Genomic DNA, 17,500 nt, shown 5'->3' with positions numbered 1-17,500 from the left:
TGTGCCTTGATGGTTGGGCTAACACGTGCATGTCTTTTTTTTTATCTGAGATGCCGTATATTAGAATGTTGGGCATTTTACCGCGAGTGCCCCTTTTTCATTTTTTTTTCATTTTTTTGCCAAGTCATTTTTTCGTAAGATATTGCCAAATAGTGTCGTAAAACTTTTGCTTTTTTAGTGTTGGAAAGTGTGTCTAGATGATCTGGCTACCCATGCGTGACTTTGTTTTTGTCAGATACGACGTAGTTATTGGTATATTGGGTATTTAACTGCAGTTGCCATTTTTCTGTTTTTTTTCAATATTTTTAAAAAATTACTACGTAGTAAGGAATTGCCCTATATTATTGATTTTTTTTCATGTTTATGTGTTAGAAAGTGTGCCTTGATGGTTGGGCTAACACGTGCATGTCTTTTTTTTTATCTGAGATGCCGTATATTAGAATGTTGGGCATTTTTCCGCGAGTGGCCCTTTTTATTTGTTTTGCATTTTTTTTTCTTAGTCATGTTACCGTAAGGAATTGGCAAGTAGTGTCGCAAAACTTATATTTTTATAGTGTTGGAAAGTGTTTCTAGATGATCTGGCTACCCATGCCTATTTTTTTTTTTAGCGAGATATGGCGTATATATAAGTATGTGTTCGATTTTCCTGTGATTGCCATTTTTTCGTTTTTTCCCATTTCTTTCAAAATTACTACGTACTAAGGAACTATCACAGAGTAATGATTCATTTATATGTTTATTTGTCGGAAAATGTGCCTCGATGGTTTGCCTAGCACGTGGCTGAAATTTTTTTTTTCTGAAATGCCGTATATTAGAATGGCCATTTTTCCGCTAGTGCCCCTTTTTATTTGTTTTGCATTTTTTTGCTTAGTCATGTTACCGTAAGGAATTGGCAAGTAGTGTCGCAAAACTTATAATTTTATAGTGTTGGAAAGTGTTTCTCTATGATCTGGCTACCCATGCCTATCTTTTTTTTTAGCCAGATATGGCGTATATATAGGTATGTGTTCGATTTTCCTGTGATTGCCATTTTTTCATTTTTTCCCATTTCTTTCAAAATTACTACATACTAAGGAACTATCACAGAGTAATGATTCATTTAGATGTTTATTTGTCGGAAAATGTGCCTTGATGGTTTGCCTAGCACGTGGCTGAATTTTTTTTTTCTGAAATGCCGTATATTAGAATGTTAGCCATTTTTCCGCGAGTGCCCCTTTTTATTTGTTTTGCATTTTTTTGCTTAGTCATGTTACCGTAAGGAATTGGCAAGTAGTGTCGCAAAACTTATATTTTTATAGTGTTGGAAAGTGTTTCTAGATGATCTGGCTACCCATGCCTATCTTTTTTTAGCCAGATATGGCGTATATATAGGTATGTGTTCGATTTTCCGGTGATTGCCATTTTTTCGTTTTTTCCCATTTCTTTCAAAATTACTACGTACTAAGGAACTATCACAGAGTAATGATTCCTCTAGATGTTTATTTGTCGGAAAATTTTGTTTACTTCTTTTTTGATTGAATATCATCCAATTTTTTTAGCTAAAATATAATATTGTTTCACATTTTTGTTTTTTTTTCGATTTTATTTCCCTTCAAAAAATTTTTTTTGGGTCAGAATTTTAATTTTATAGTCGTAAAATAATCGACAATTATCCAGCAACCCACCATACAATTTTTATGCATATCCAATAATAATTAGATTAGTAAATAACACCTTGAAATTGACATACCCTTCCTACATTTCAAGTGGCAGATTAGGGAGTCTGAGTCAGTGTGGTTGGCGGCCATTTTGTGGACATATCCGAAGCGTAAGTTGCCCTATCTATATATATTCTTGTTCCCTATAGAATCTGTGATATTTTGTTATATTTTTACCTGCATAAATATCATATTATATATTAAATATATGTATTTTTTTACGAAATGTCTAAGTACTCAAAAAATCACCTTTAGATATGGCCCCTCATATAAATGTAATTTACAAAATAATGAAGATTTTTTTACATATTTCTATTTTAGGATAACATATGTTTATTCCCTAAAAAAATTAGCCACTTCCTATTTCATTTGGGTACCCAAAAAAATTCATGAAATTTGGACAAATTTTTTTGGCCATAAAAAGTTACCCTATATTTCTCATTTCAGATCTTCACCTCCATGGGTCTGACTTCATCCAAAATACATCAAGATGTGTCCTAAACATTCAAGAATCAATTCCTAAAAGGATTTGTGTATATATGTATAAACTTTTTTTTATGAATTTTTATGTCAGGTCTTTTTTTTCTACTTAATTTTTAAAAATATTTATAATAAATAGTTTTTCTGCAGATGAGTAGTATTTATCTTTATAGTTGTTTTAAGCATTCATTGAAGTTTTTTTGGCAAAAGAAAAAAAGAGGTTACTGCAAAAACTGATTTTTCAAGAATTTTTTTTGGCGTCGGGGTCGTTCGCGTCCGAGTATACCCTTAAAGGGGTGTCCGAGGAGCGTACCTATCCAGGGTTAATGGCTTCCTTCTGCTTGATGATCCTCGAGATCATTGGCCTATTGCGGCCATATTGTTTAGGCATATCACTCATATGCTCACTGCTCTCATGTTTTTCTATAATTTCTTACCTCAATTCTAATGAAAGAATTGCCTTCTTCCTTTTCTCACCACTACTTGTACTGAAACTTAGCTTCTTAGGCACCATGATTATAGGTAAAATCAAAAAGGAAATGTGAGAAAAAGAAGAAAATAAGCACTGTTAATAACAGACCAAACAGAGGACAACCACACTATACACACAAGAACAGAGAACAGAGAACTCGATGCTCAATGGCGTCCCTCTTACGTGCTGCCATTTACCGGCGTAAACAAGATCTACATCGGATGTTGGAGAATTACTTAGGGTGCCGAGACAGAAATTTGGTCAAATTTTACTTCGGACATTGGAAAATTCGTATGTTAGGACAATCGTATGTAGAGGTTCCACTGTATATATATATATATATATATATATATATATATATATATATATATATATATATATATATATATATATATATATATATATATATATATATATATATATATATATATATATATATATATATATATATATATATATATATATATATATATATATATATATATATATATATATATATATGTATGTACATATATATGCATATATATATATATATATATATATATATATATATATATATATATATATATATATATATATTACAGTCAATATGTAAATCCAGACAGTTTGTAATATGTGAATTGCCTGGTTCACCCAGTCAACTTATTAAAGAAAAAAAAATGTTAAACTTGTTGCTCAACTTATTGGCGAATCAGTTACAAACTCCTGGGAACAATGAACTAAAGTAAAGTCGTTGACCTTTATAGCCCTCTATGGATGACATTGAACACAGCTTGTGATAATGTCACAACTGTTGTTATTGATTTTTGCGTGAAGGCAGTCAGCGGAATATATTTCGTACAACCAAGAGCAGCACAGGAAGGAGCCATCGCTAATGAAGGCACAATAAGGGTTACCGTCTCTAAACAAAGTTCTGAATAGAACTGACTGAAAATTCCAATACAGAGACAGAGATTAACTTATTGGATCAAGAACTGTCAGTCCGACTGGTAAAGACTGGCTTCTCTTAATCCGGGTCAGGGCATCTCCAGTTATGTTTCCTCCAAGGTTTCAAGCTACCTCCCAGTTTCAAACTACCCACAGGTAACTTGAAACAGTTTTAAGATTAGCCGGGGGCTAGTTTGAAACCAGTTTCAAGCTACCTCCATTGCTTTCAAGTTACCCCATTTTTGGAATAGAAAATAATTTATATGACACTACACATTTGCTTCATGCAATTATTGCTGACTTCGCAGTAGTGATATGAAAGAGTTTATTTTCTTATTTAAGACAAAATATTGAATTATATGACACGTTAGAAGCCACAGACTGTCATTCAAGGTTTTGTGATAACGACGAGGTAGAGAAGTATTGTAGTGCAGGTGTGATTTTCGAGAACTGTTTTCTTTTATCTTCCCAAATAGATTCAATTTATGTGCTTCCGGTGCAATACTCATGGAAAAATTGACAAAAAATCCACAATGAAACGTGTAGTTTGTCGCTATACTCGGTCAAATTTACAAGGAATTTTGAGATATACCTAAAGACAAAAACACACATTGCCATATATCCGACATCTTGTTTCGAAAATGAAGAGAGAAGGAAGCAATTTGATGATTATAATGAATATAGTTAATTTAAAAGTTAAACTTTAATGATATAGAACTCAACTTTTAATTGATATACTTTTGAAACATTATTCAGTCGTTGGCCTACTATAAAGAAACCAGACAAAATTGCCACTTTTTCCGATATAATTTCTCGGGTCAGCGATTGACATTCATTAATCGGCTTTCGTCAGGAAGTATTCCTTGCGGGCAGGTACTAGCAGGAACCATCGGTGACGAAAGTAGCTTGTTGCTTAAACTCCACACCCAGATCATCCATCCCCATACAGAGCAACAGTAGGCTACTTACTGGTCAAGCACTAGAGATTGTTTATAATGTTTAGAAATATTTTGCTTTAGAAAAACAGAAAGGAGGCCCTGATACTGATGTTTCTAAAGCAATTACTTGCACAACAGAAGCAATCAATTTAGGCAAAACTGCTATCACAGTCAAATGAACAGTAACGTAGTTTTGAACAATGGTTCTGTAAGCAGTTGCTACCGAGTATATTCCCATCTTCCATAATTGTAATGGTAACGCATCTTATCATAGAGCAAAATCAGATAAACCTCCAACAGCATCAAACAAAAAGGATAAGAGAAAAATAATGGCTCATGAAAAAAGCTTATCACCATGAGAAAATATGTTGAAATGCCAACATTTGGAAATGCTCAAGGAATACTCTCTGAACATTGATAAAGTTTACGAGATTGTTCAAATTGCAGTTGAAAATGGTCACAAGGTTACTCGTCTACCTTCATACTATCGCCAATATAATACACTGCCACATACTTGGGCACAAGTGAATACCTATGTTGGAAGATTTAAGGGTAGGCTTACTTGTAAAAGAATCAGTGCATTCGGTGTCAAAAAAAAAAAAGAGAATGAGGGAATACCATAAAACAACTCGAAAAATTACAGGAGGACGATGCAAAGCAAAATGAGGTGATCGATAAATATATTGATTCTTCAGCATTAAGTCTAGAGTCCTCTGATGAAGAATCTTCTTGGAAACTGTTACTTGTCATCTATATCAGTAAAGAAGTTCTAGTCTATGTCCATAGACTAATTTCAAAATAAAATCTAGAGGTATAAAATGGTTTGCATTCTCCTATATTATTATTATTATTATTATTATTATTATTATTATTATTATTATTATTATTATTATTATTATTATTATTATTATTATTATTATTATTATTATCAGTCAAGCTTCAACCCTACTGGGAAGGGAAACCAACAAGGAAAAAGAAATAAAAGAAGGATATAAAGATAAGATAAAAAATAACAAGAAGCCAAAGGGGTATTGTATCATTAGAGAAACAATAAAAACAAACTGATGAAAAGAAAATATAGCGAGCATGTTGATCTTTCAACAAAAATAATAAAATATTTATTGTAAAAGCCATTATGACAAACGAAAACAAAGAGACATTTCGGCTCTGGGCTTCAGGGAATTTTTTTTTATATAGTCTTCCAAAATAGACTTTTTTGTTTTCAGAAGCCTCTTGTGAGTACTTGGTGTTCACTAAATAGTCCTAGTCAATGATATAGAGGTTGTCCGATCTCCGTTCAGCAGCTGTACTGACGACTTTTTGGACAAGTGATGCTGTGATCGGGTTAACCTGGATTTATATACAACCCAACACACCAGAAATCAGTAGCTTACTACCACCTACAAGATAATCAGATAAGAGAACAAAGGGGATTTGATTTGTGGCCCGAGGACGAGAAATTGTCATTTTAACTATCGTCCTCTTTGCGGTCATCCCGATGCATTAAGGAACGCTTGACTTATGAGCATTAGTATTAAACTAAGGTCTATCATACACCTTGTATTATACAACATGCAAATTTACACACGGAATGTGTCTTGAATTCGTTTTGTAAAAAAAAAATAACCCCCTAATGGATGGCAATATCGAGCGTGCTTTCATTACCGTAATAGTATAATAATCTGAAATAACAGAACAGTAAACGGTTAAAGACATAACATCAATGAATTATGCCAGTAGATGAAAGGCTACATGTATATTCTAATAATTTTGTGATGATTATGATGGAAAGCATTTTTTTTATTATTAATAAATGATGGTCTAGTGTAGAGTATATGTCTTAGTTTATCAATAATTTTATATATATTTATTTATATTGTTTTCATTTGTTCATTGAAGAGATGATATTCAGCCCGTAAAATGCGACCCTCTCAAGTACATATAAGAAATTTATATAAATTTTGTGAGGCTTTTGTCGTGAATTTTATTATACTTTTATTCAAGTTAATTATATGTGAATTTATGTATTTATTTTTAAAGAATCAACATTTTATCTCACGTATGATTGCTACGAAGTCTTACGTTGTCTATTTGAGAGTGTTGTAGGATTCATGAGAGATAGGAACAAGGGCTTAGGTAATGTTCTTTTATATATAAGATGTATTGTGTCATATTTGAGAGAGAATTCTAGAACATATGCTTTGGAATGTTTTTCTTTACCATGTGTTTTGAAGGCTCATGAATACCCTGTGAGAGGAGTGTGACGGTGCCGAGAGAGGGTTGTGAACTCAAAGGCAGGAAGCAATCAACTGAGTTGTTTATTAAGGAACACTCCCCTTTATATACAAAACCTCAAGGCAACAGGACATAACCTGTTCGAGAGACAGACAATGTTACAGAGCAAAACCGGAGACATGATCATTCAGGTTCTTTTTAGTGCGAGGGAAGAGCGCAGATACAAGCATAATATATACAAAATAATTATGTACAATTGTGTGACACACGGTTGGTACATGGCTCCCCCCCCCTAGAAATGACATACTGTACATGTTAAATAGGGCGCCCTGATCTAGAGAGGTAAACTGTAGGCGGGTCATCTGGCAGAAGATAAGCAGGTTTTAGACGATCAATGGAGACCCAGTCTTCTTTGCCCCGAATGTTTAGGAGGAATGCTTTCGGACTGCGTCGGATCACAAGGAAAGGGCCCGTGTAAGGGGGAAATAGTGGTGGCTTGCTGGTGTCGGTGCGCAGGAAGACGTGCGTTGCACAGTGCAAGTCCGTTGGTATGTGATGCTTCGCTGGGGGCTTGTAAGTCTGGCGGCACGGAGTAAATTTTCCCACGACGTGACGTATGCGCTGGAGATCGTCGGAGGAGGTTGTAGAAGGAAAAAATTCGGCAGGGACGACCAACGGGTCGCCATACACCATTTCATCTGCCGAGACGTCGAGGGCGTCTGTAGGAGTGGTCCTTATTCCCAGGAGGACCCAGGGAAGCTGAGTAAACCAGTTGCAATCCTTACAGCGGGACATCAAAGCTGCTTTGAGGGTGCGATGAAAACGTTCAACCATTCCATTGGCAGCGGGGTTGTAGGCCGTTGTATGATGTAGGGTGATGCCCAGGAGATTCGATAATGACGTCCAAAATTGAGAGGTGAAAGTGGTTCCCCTGTCAGAAGTAATATGCTCAGGGATACCGAATCTTGAAATCCATCCAGAGAGTAAGGCAGATGTACATGAGGCGGACGTTGCAGTTTCCATGGGAATGGCTTCAGGCCAACGAGTGGAGCGGTCGATGACGGTAAACAGGTAACGATGTCCTTGTGATGTGGGTAGGGGGCCTACAACGTCGACGTGAATGTGTGCGAAACGACGCTGAGGTTGAGGAAAGGTGCCCACTCCTGTATCCGTGTGTCGATGTACTTTGGAAGTTTGGCAAGAAGTACAGGTGCGGACCCTATCCTTAGCATCCTTAGAAATGCCGTGCCAAATGAACTTTGCCTTCAGCAGCTGTGCAGTAGAATGGCATGAGGGATGTGAAAGGCCGTAAATGAAATCAAACACCTGTCGGCGCATGGGAGCAGGAATCCAAGATCGCGATCTACCAGTACTGACGTCACAGAGGAGGGTGGTGTTGGAGTCTTTGAGGGGAAAGTCTTCCCAACGAAGGGACGTGCAGAATGTCCTACAAGCTTGATACTCTGGATCCTGTCGTTGGGCTTCAGCCAGGGCGTTGTAATCCAATCCCAGTTGAACGGCAGCCAACGTGTTTCTTGACAGGGCATCGGCAACGGGATTCATTTTCCCAGGGACGTATTGGAGGGTGCAATTGTATTCAGCCACGGCGGAGAGATGTCGGCGTTGACGGGCGGACCAGGCGTCAGACTGTCGAGTGAAGGCGTGCACCAGAGCCATGTGGTCTGTGCGAATGACGAAGAAATGGCGAAAGTGACGGACAGCCAAGTGCACCGCCAGCAATTCTCGATCGAAGGTAGAATAACCCGATTCTACCTTGGACAGTTTTCTGCTGAAGAAGGCCAATGGGCGGGGCGAGCCTTTGACCACCTGCTCGAGTACTGCACCAATAGCGACGTCGCTGGCATCGGTGGAGAGAAGGAGAGGGGCGTGTGGGATAGGAAAAGTGAGAGCCGCAGCAGTTGATAGGGCCTTCTTTGCATTGCAGAAGGCTGCTTCTTGAAGGGGACCCCACTTCAGGTCCTTTGGCTTGCCCTTGAGGGAGGCGTAGAGGGGAGCAAGAGTGGCGGCAATGGCTGGCAGAAAACGGTGATAATAGTTGATCATGCCCAAGAATTCCTGCAGAGCTTTGACGGTCGAGGGCACGGGGAAGTTCTGAACGGCTGCTACCTTCTCAGGGAGGGGGTGGACACCTTCAGGAGTGATGCGGTGCCCTAAGAACGACACCTCGTTGGCGCCAAACGTAAACTTGTCGTACCGGACTACAAGGCCGTTTTGTTGCAGGCGGTCGAGCACAATGTGCAGGTGTCGGAGGTGTTCCTCTTTTGAGGAGGAGAACACAAGTATGTCGTCCACATAACATACACAGAAAGGGAGGTCCCCTAAGATGCCATCCATGAAACGTTGAAACGTGGCCCCAGCATTACAAAGGCCAAAACAGGAGTAATTGAAGGTGTATGTACCAAACGGAGTAATGATGGCAGTCTTGGGGATGTCTTCTGGGTTCATAGGCACCTGATAATACCCCTTCAGGAGATCGAGCGTAGAGAAAACCTTTGCTTTGTGCAGGTAGGAGGTCACGTCGGCAATGTTTGGGAGGGGGTAGTGATCCGGTTCTGTTTGCATGTTCAGGCGTCTGTAATCCCCGCACGGATGGAGGGAGCCATCTTTCTTCAGAACAATATGTAAGGGTGACGACCATGGGCTGGAGGCCTTTTGGCAAAGGCCCATTTCCTCCATTTCGCCGAACGTCTGTTTGGCGGCTGCCAATTGTTCCGGTGCCAGATGTCTGAATTTTGCGAAGACTGGGGGTCCCGTTATCTTGATATGGTGATAAATACCGTGCTTGGCAGGAACCGTGGGCGTTTGGCGAAGTTCTGGACGGAAAACTTCCGGGTACGACGTGAGGAGGTGGGCGTAGGCATCCGTAGGTGCGCTAATGTGGAGAGCGAGGTTAGAGGGGCGGGTTGAAGAGGTGTCGACAAGTACGAGTCTGCGTTAACCAATCGTTGGTGGGCGACATCGACCAGAAGGTGGAAATGAGAGAGGAAATCCGCACCGAGGATTGGCATGGTGACGCAAGCAACGAGAAACTTTCAATTGAATTTACCGTTTCCAAACGATAATGTGAGGTTCTCGTAACCGTAGGTGGGTATCGCAGATCCGTTGGCCGCTACCTAGCGGACGTCGGCAGATGTAGACAGACTACGTCGTGTCTTGAAGAGTTTCCTTGGCAAAAGAGAACGACAAGCACCCGTGTCTACCAAAAATCGCACGTCCGTTCCTGCATCCTGTAAAAAGAAAAGATTAGAAACACGGGAGGCCACCGCCACGAGCGATGGCCTACTTACACGTTTTTTGGCCACTGACAATCCTCGGCACATTTCTTCGCAGTTGCCCCGAATCTGAAGTGGTAGTAGCAAAACTGCGGCGGATGGGAGGTAGTAAGTGGCTGTAGAAGTCGTTTGTTGGGGCGCGAGCGATTGGTGGGTGGTGGGCGGCTTTGTCTCTGCTTCGGCACGTCACGGTGTGGGCGTGTATGTCCTACGGCATTCATGTCAGCTTCAGTTGACGTTGAATAGGCATCCTCTTCGTCAAGGGTGGAGACGTTGATTGAGGTCTTGAAGTGGCTGTCCATAAGGGCGTCGGCTTTGGTCATCAAGCCCTTTATGGGTAAACTATCGACATAGGGTATGGCAGCGCGTATAGGTCCTGGTAAACGGCGTATCCAAAGGGCACGAAGTAGGTTCACCTCACGAGGAGAGCCGTCTGCGGCAGGTTGAAGGCGAGCGATACTGGTCATTTCCCTGAGGGCAAGCGAAGCCCTTTGGTCCCTCAACGGTTGTTGTGAGAGCTGAAAAAGCTTTGCTACACGGGCGGCTGGCGACGGCGAGTACTGCTGCAGAAGGTATGTTTTGAAGGCGTCATACGGTATTGGGGTGTCTTCTTGTTCACAAAGGCAGTCGGATATTTCCGGGAAGGTGTCCTCGGGTATCGCCGCGAGAACATAATCTGCTTTGGTGGTTGAACGAGTCACGCCGTTGATGCGAAACTGGACTTCTCCGCGCTGAAACCAAGCAAATGCCTCTCCGCTGGCGAACGTTGAAAGTTTCAATGGGGCGGACGCAGCGCCAACTGCTGTAGTAGAGTCCGTCATAGTACCAACGATGGAGGGGCGAGGGAGGTGGGGGTGGAAGGTAATGGGAGCGAGTCGACATCCGGGGTCACCAATGTGACGGTGCCGAGAGAGGGTTGTGAACTCAAAGGCAGGAAGCAATCAACTGAGTTGTTTATTAAGGAACACTCTCCTTTCTATACAAAACCTCAAGGCAACAGGACATAACCTGTTCGAGAGACAGACAATGTTACATAGCAAAATCGGAGACATGATCATTCAGGTTCTTTTTAGTGCGAGGGAAGAGCGCAGATACAAGCATAATATATACAAAATAATTATGTACAATTGTGTGACACACGGTTGGTACAGGAGGTTATCTTTTTTGTTTCCAGGGACCATGGGTGGGTGGAGCTAGATGACTGAGAGAGCCGAAATAGACAAAATTTCATGTATGGGTGACCCAAGGTTGGATCTCGTTAGATCTGCACCTCTCTCTCTCTCATGCTAGCAAACAGTGTTTTTGAAGTTGTCATTACGTTAGTGTGTCCTCTCCTAAGTGACTCTGTGCCCCGAAGCAAATTGTGTGCCACGCAAGACTAAAAAGTGATTTTTTAATTCATTGTATTTGGGTGAGTGTTGGCATTGTATAACGTTTTTGTAAACTGCCCTGTAGGCAGGATAGGTTTATAAAGTGATTTTGTTAACTATTATTAAATTAGAGTCAAACTTAAACATTTTAGTATTTCAGAATTATTTCAAGCATTTGTATTATTTTCATTGCATTTTTTTTGTTAAGGTTTATCCAGATATAATAAATCAAGTCAAGTTAATATAAATTTCAGATCGTTACATTTTTATATTCTTAGATTTGTTCAGACTTAATATTTTTTTTCCAATGCCTTAATTTTGTTATGTAAATTCTTTTCAAAGTATTGTAATCTATATAGAATATATTTACTTTTGTAAAGAGTATATTATTCCAATCAACACTATTTACGACCAGTTTCCGCTTGATTCCGGTTAAGAACCACAGTGAGAGTTAGCAAATTGGTAATAAGACTTAAGAGTAATTACCCAGTTTAGCTTTAAGTGTGCTTAAGAGACTTTTGGATTTTCAGTGTTTTATATATTGCTGTCTGGGAGTTATTTAAAGGTCTCTAAGATGTAAAAGTTTTAACCCTGGAACGGTACGGTGGGTCGTCCGCGACCCCGAGCGTCAAAAAAAAAAGAGGTTTTTCTCACGTGACTCACCCCCGTGACTGAATTTGTGGGTGATCGACCTGCAGTAGGTGTCTCGCCTACACGCTCTAGTAGTGTCCAGATGGGCAGCGCTGTCGCTGTACTCCTTCCCCGATTTCTGAGATGCGTCGGGGTCGAGCGCGACCGAGTTTACCCTTCTAAGGTAATTTGCATAATTATCAAAGTTATTACGTATTATGAAATTGTCGTAGAATGGTGCAACTTGTATAGGTTATCAGTTGTGGAAAGTCTTGGTGGATTGTTTGGCTACCATGTGCATGATTTTTTTTTTCAGTTAAAATGTCGTTCATCACCACGAGGACCATTTTACCGCAAGTGCCCCTTTTTCATTTTTTTTTCATTTTTTCGCCAAGTCATTTTTCCGTAAGATATTGCCAAATAGTGTCGTAAAACTTTTACTTTTTTAGTGTTGGAAAGTGTGTCTAGATGATCTGGCTACCCATGCGTGACTTTGTTTTTGTCAGATACGACGTAGTTATTGGTATATTGGGTATTTAACTGCGGTTGCCAATTTCTGTTTTTTTACAATATTTGTAAAAATTTACTACGTAGTAAGGAATTGCCGTATATTATTGATTTTATTTTCATGTTTATGTGTTAGAAAGTGTGCCTTGATGGTTGGGCTAACACGTGCATGTCTTTTTTTTTTATCTGAGATGCCGTATATTAGAATGTTGGGCATTTTTCCGCGAGCGCCCCTTTTTATTTGTTTTGCATTTTTTTGCTTAGTCATGTTACCGTAAGGAATTGGCAAGTAGTGTCGCAAAACTTATATTTTTATAGTGTTGGAAAGTGTTTCTAGATGATCTGGCTACCCATGCCTATTTTTTTTTAGCCAGATATAGCGTATATATTGGTATGTGTTCGATTTTCCTGTGATTGCCATTTTTTTGTTTTTTCCCATTTCTTTCAAAATTACTACGTACTAAGGAACTATCACAGAGTAATGATTCATTTAGATGTTTATTTGTCGGAAAATGTGCCTTGATGGTTTGCCTAGCACGTGGCTGAAATTTTTTTTTCTTAAATGCGTATAATAAAATGTTGGCCATTTTTCCGCGAGTGCCCCTTTTTATTTGTTTTGCATTTTTTCACTTAGTCATGTTACCGTAAGGAATTGGCAAGAAGTGTCGCAAAACTTATATTTTTATAGTGTTGAAAGTGTTTCTAGATGATCTGACTACCCATGCCTATCTTTTTTTTTAGCCAGATATGGCGTATATATAGGTATGTGTTCGATTTTCCTGTGATTGCCATTTTTTTGTTTTTTCACATTTCTTTCAAAATTACTACGTACTAAGGAACTATCACAGAGTAATGATTCATTTATATGTTTATTTGTCGGAAAATGTGCCTTGATGGTTTGCCTAGCACGTGGCTGAAATTTTTTTTTTTCTGAAATGCCGTATATTAGAATGGCTATTTTTCCGCGAGTGCCCCTTTTTATTTGTTTTGCATTTTTTTGCTTAGTCATGTTACCGTAAGGAATTGGCAAGTAGTGTCACAAAACTTATAATTTTATAGTGTTGGAAAGTGTTTCTAGATGATCTGGCTACCCATGCCTATCTTTTTTTTTAGCCAGATATGGCGTATATATAGGTATGTGTTCGATTTTCCTGTGATTGCCATTTTTTCGTTTTTTCCCATTTCTTTCAAAATTACTACGTACTAAGGAACTATCACAGAGTAATGATTCATTTAGATGTTTATTTGTCGGAAAATGTGCCTTGATGGTTTGCCTAGCACGAGGCTGAATTTTTTTTTCTGAAATGCCGTATATTAGAATGTTAGCCATTTTTCCGCGAGTGCCCCTTTTTATTTGTTTTGCATTTTTTTGCTTAGTCATGTTACCGTAAGGAATTGGCAAGTAGTGTCGCAAAACTTAAATTTTTATAGTGTTGGAAAGTGTTTCTAGATGATCTGGCTACCCATGCCTATCTTTTTTTTAGCCAGATATGGCGTATATATAGGTATGTGTTCGATTTTCCGGTGATTGCCATTTTCTCGTTTTTTTCCCATTTCTTTCAAAATTACTACGTACTAAGGAACTATCACAGAGTAATGATTCATTTAGATGTTTATTTGTCGGAAAATGTGCCTTATTGGTTTGCCTAGTACGTGGCTGAAATTTTTTTTTTCTGAAATGCCGTATATTAGAATGTTGGCCATTTTTCCGCGAGTGCCCCTTTTTATTTGTTTTGCATTTTTTTGCTTAGTCATGTTTCCGTAAGGAATTGGCAAGTAGTGTCGCAAAACTTGTATTTTTATAGTGTTGGAAAGTGTTTTTAAATGATCTGGCTACCCATGCCTATCTTTATTTTAAAGCCAGATATGGCGTATATATAGGTATGTGTTCGATTTTCCTGCGATTGCCACTTTTTCGTTTTTTCCCATTTCTTTCAATATTACTACGTACTAAGGAACTATCACAGAGTAATGATTCCTCTAGATGTTTATTTGTCGGACAATTTTGTTTACTTCTTTTTTGATTGAATATCATCAAATTTTTTTAGCTAAAATATTATATTGTTTTACATTTTTTTTTCGATTTTATTTCCCTTCAAAAATTTTTTTTGGGGTCAGAATTTTAATTTTATAGTCGTAAAATAATCGACAATTATCCAGCAACCCACCATACACTTTTTATGCATATCCAAGAATAATTAGATTAGTAAATAACACCTTGAAATTGACATACCCTTCCTACATCTCAAGTGGCAGATTAGGGAGTCTGAGTCAGTGTGGTTGGCGGCCATTTTGTGGACGTATCCGAAGCGTAAGTTGCCCTATCTATATATATTCTTGTTCCCTATAGAATTTGTGATATTTTGGTATATTTTTACCTGCATAAATATCATATTATATATTAAATATATGTATTTTTTTACGAAATTTCTAAGTACTCAAAAAATGACCTTTAGATATGGCCCCTGATATAAATGTAATTTACAAAATAATGAAGATTTTTTTTACATATTTCTATTTTAGGATAAAATATGTTTATTCCCTAAAAAAATTAGCCACTTCCTATTTCATTTAGGTACCCAAAAAAATTCATGAAATTTGGACAAATTTTTTGGGCCAAAAAAAGTTACCCTTTTTTTCTCATTTCAGATCTTCACCTCCATGGGTCTGACTTCATCCAAAATACATCAAGATGTGTCCTAAACATTCAAGAATCAATTCCTAAAAGGATTTGTGTATACATGTATAAACTTTTTTTTATGAATTTTTATGTAAGGTCTTTTTTTCTACTTAACTTTTTAAAATATTTATAATAAATAGTTTTTCTGCAGATGAGTAGTATTTATCTTTACAGTTGTTTTAAGCATTCATTGAAGTTTTTTTTTGGCAAAAGAAAAAAGGAGGTTACTGCAAAAACTGATTTTTCAAGAATTTTTTTTGGCGTCGGGGTCGCGCGCGTCCGAGTATACCCTTAAAGGTGTGTCCGAGGAGCGTACCTATACAGGGTTAACGTAGAGCAAACAAGGGAGTTTATATATAATATCATATGTTTGGTTCCCAGTCATAAGCCATTGTATAGTATATTTTTTAATGCCCAGACTTCAGGAGTCATAATCGTATAATATATTTTTGGTGCTCAGTCCCCGCATCCATACCTTATGATAAAATATATATTCAGGAAGAAAAGATGGAGTTGGAAGAGAAGAGGTAAGAATGATGATGACACCAAGAGGAGAAAAGACTTTAAGCAAGTGGAGAGCTGTAAACAGTTGATTGTTACCTGTAAAGGTTAAGTTAAGGCATTTTAATTTGAGTATTATAGTTTTCTATGGTCCAACAAAGTATTCCTTTGAAGAAAGGGAAGATGAATACTTTGAAGAACTGCCGAGTGTAATATATGATACCCTAGAGTGAGATATAAAAATAGTGATTGGTGACTTCAATGCTAAAGTACGAAGGAATACTCAAGGTAAAGAGAAAATGATGGTTTTTGAGTGTCTTGGTGGGGTTGCAAATGAAAATGGAGCACATTCTATAAGTTTCTGTTCAGCAAACAATGATGTCATTGGAGGTACTCATTTCCAAAACAAGGACATCCACAAATATACGTGGTCTTCAAAATGTAGAAATTACATAAATCAAACTAATCACATAGCCATTAATAAAGAGCTAAGGAGGACTCTGAAAAGTATAAGAAGCTATAAAGGTGCAGATGTTGGTAGTGATAACCAACTCCTTATAGCAACACTGAAATTAAAACAGAAAGTGCCCAAGAAAAATGTAGATCTAATACCTAGGTTGGAAATAACTAAGCTTCGAGAAGATGACCCCAGAGAAATATCTGCAATTGAAAGTAGAAATCAATTTGCAATCTTAGAGACTTTGAGAGATCCAGAGCAGGTAATTGATGAAGGATAGTGGGATATTAAGAACATATATCAGACAGCTGGTAGTGAAGTTTTAGGACATGTAATTACAAAGAGAAAGCCATAGATATCAATTGATATGCCGGATACTAAAAAAGGAGACAAAAACAGAAATTGAGTATTGAAAGTTTTCGAGGAAGTAATGAGAATTACAGGGTACAACATGCTAAGTATTCCAGTATTGATAGTGATTTCAAAAGAAACGCAAAAAAATTACTTTGAACAGTTTTATACAAGGAAACAGACGAGGCTGATAAAGCTATGAATTCGTGGAAGGGGAAGGGTGTAAGGATTGCTCATAAAACTACTGATGAAATCTCGACGGGGGCCAAGAAGAAGAAGCTTATACCCATTAAAAAGAGGGATGGATATGTTATAACAGCATAAGATGTAGAAAAGCAACATTGGATGGAACAGTTAAGTGAAGTCATGAATAAGAGATATGAAGGGAATACATTCATTGGTATACCTGAAGCTGTTGAAGACCTTGATGTACCCATGAATCAGTTTAGTGTTTGAGATCGAAGCTATCACTAAAAAATTCAGGAGAGGGAAAGCCCCTGGATACGATGGAATAACTGCTGAGATGATATTGGCTTAAAATGAAGTGACCGCCAGAATACTTACAAGATTTTGTAGAATGGGGCAAGAGAAAGTGAAACCTAATGAATGGGAATTAGGAGTGCTAGTGAAAATGGCAAAAAAAAAGGGAGACCTGATTGATTGAAATAATTACAGACATCAAAGATTCGTCATTTTTATTGAAAATATAAAGTATGCATATTCTAAAGAGACTAGAGAGATGGATTGATGAAAAGCTTAGAGATGAACAAGCATGATTTAGAAAAGGTAAAAGTTGTACCGACCAAATTTTCCTTTTGAGACACGTTCAACAATGTTGTGTTAATATTTATCCATATTGACCCATTAGGGGTAATTTGAATGAATTACTACCAATTGTGTCATGTAGTGGGCCGGGATATCGGGTAAAACTCGCTGGTAAAAGACTGATGCCTCGCCAGGTA

Source organism: Palaemon carinicauda, chromosome 43 (assembly GCF_036898095.1).
Source record: "Palaemon carinicauda isolate YSFRI2023 chromosome 43, ASM3689809v2, whole genome shotgun sequence".
In the NCBI taxonomy this organism is placed as follows: domain Eukaryota; kingdom Metazoa; phylum Arthropoda; class Malacostraca; order Decapoda; family Palaemonidae; genus Palaemon; species Palaemon carinicauda.
Note: the sequence above shows the minus strand (reverse complement) of the source record.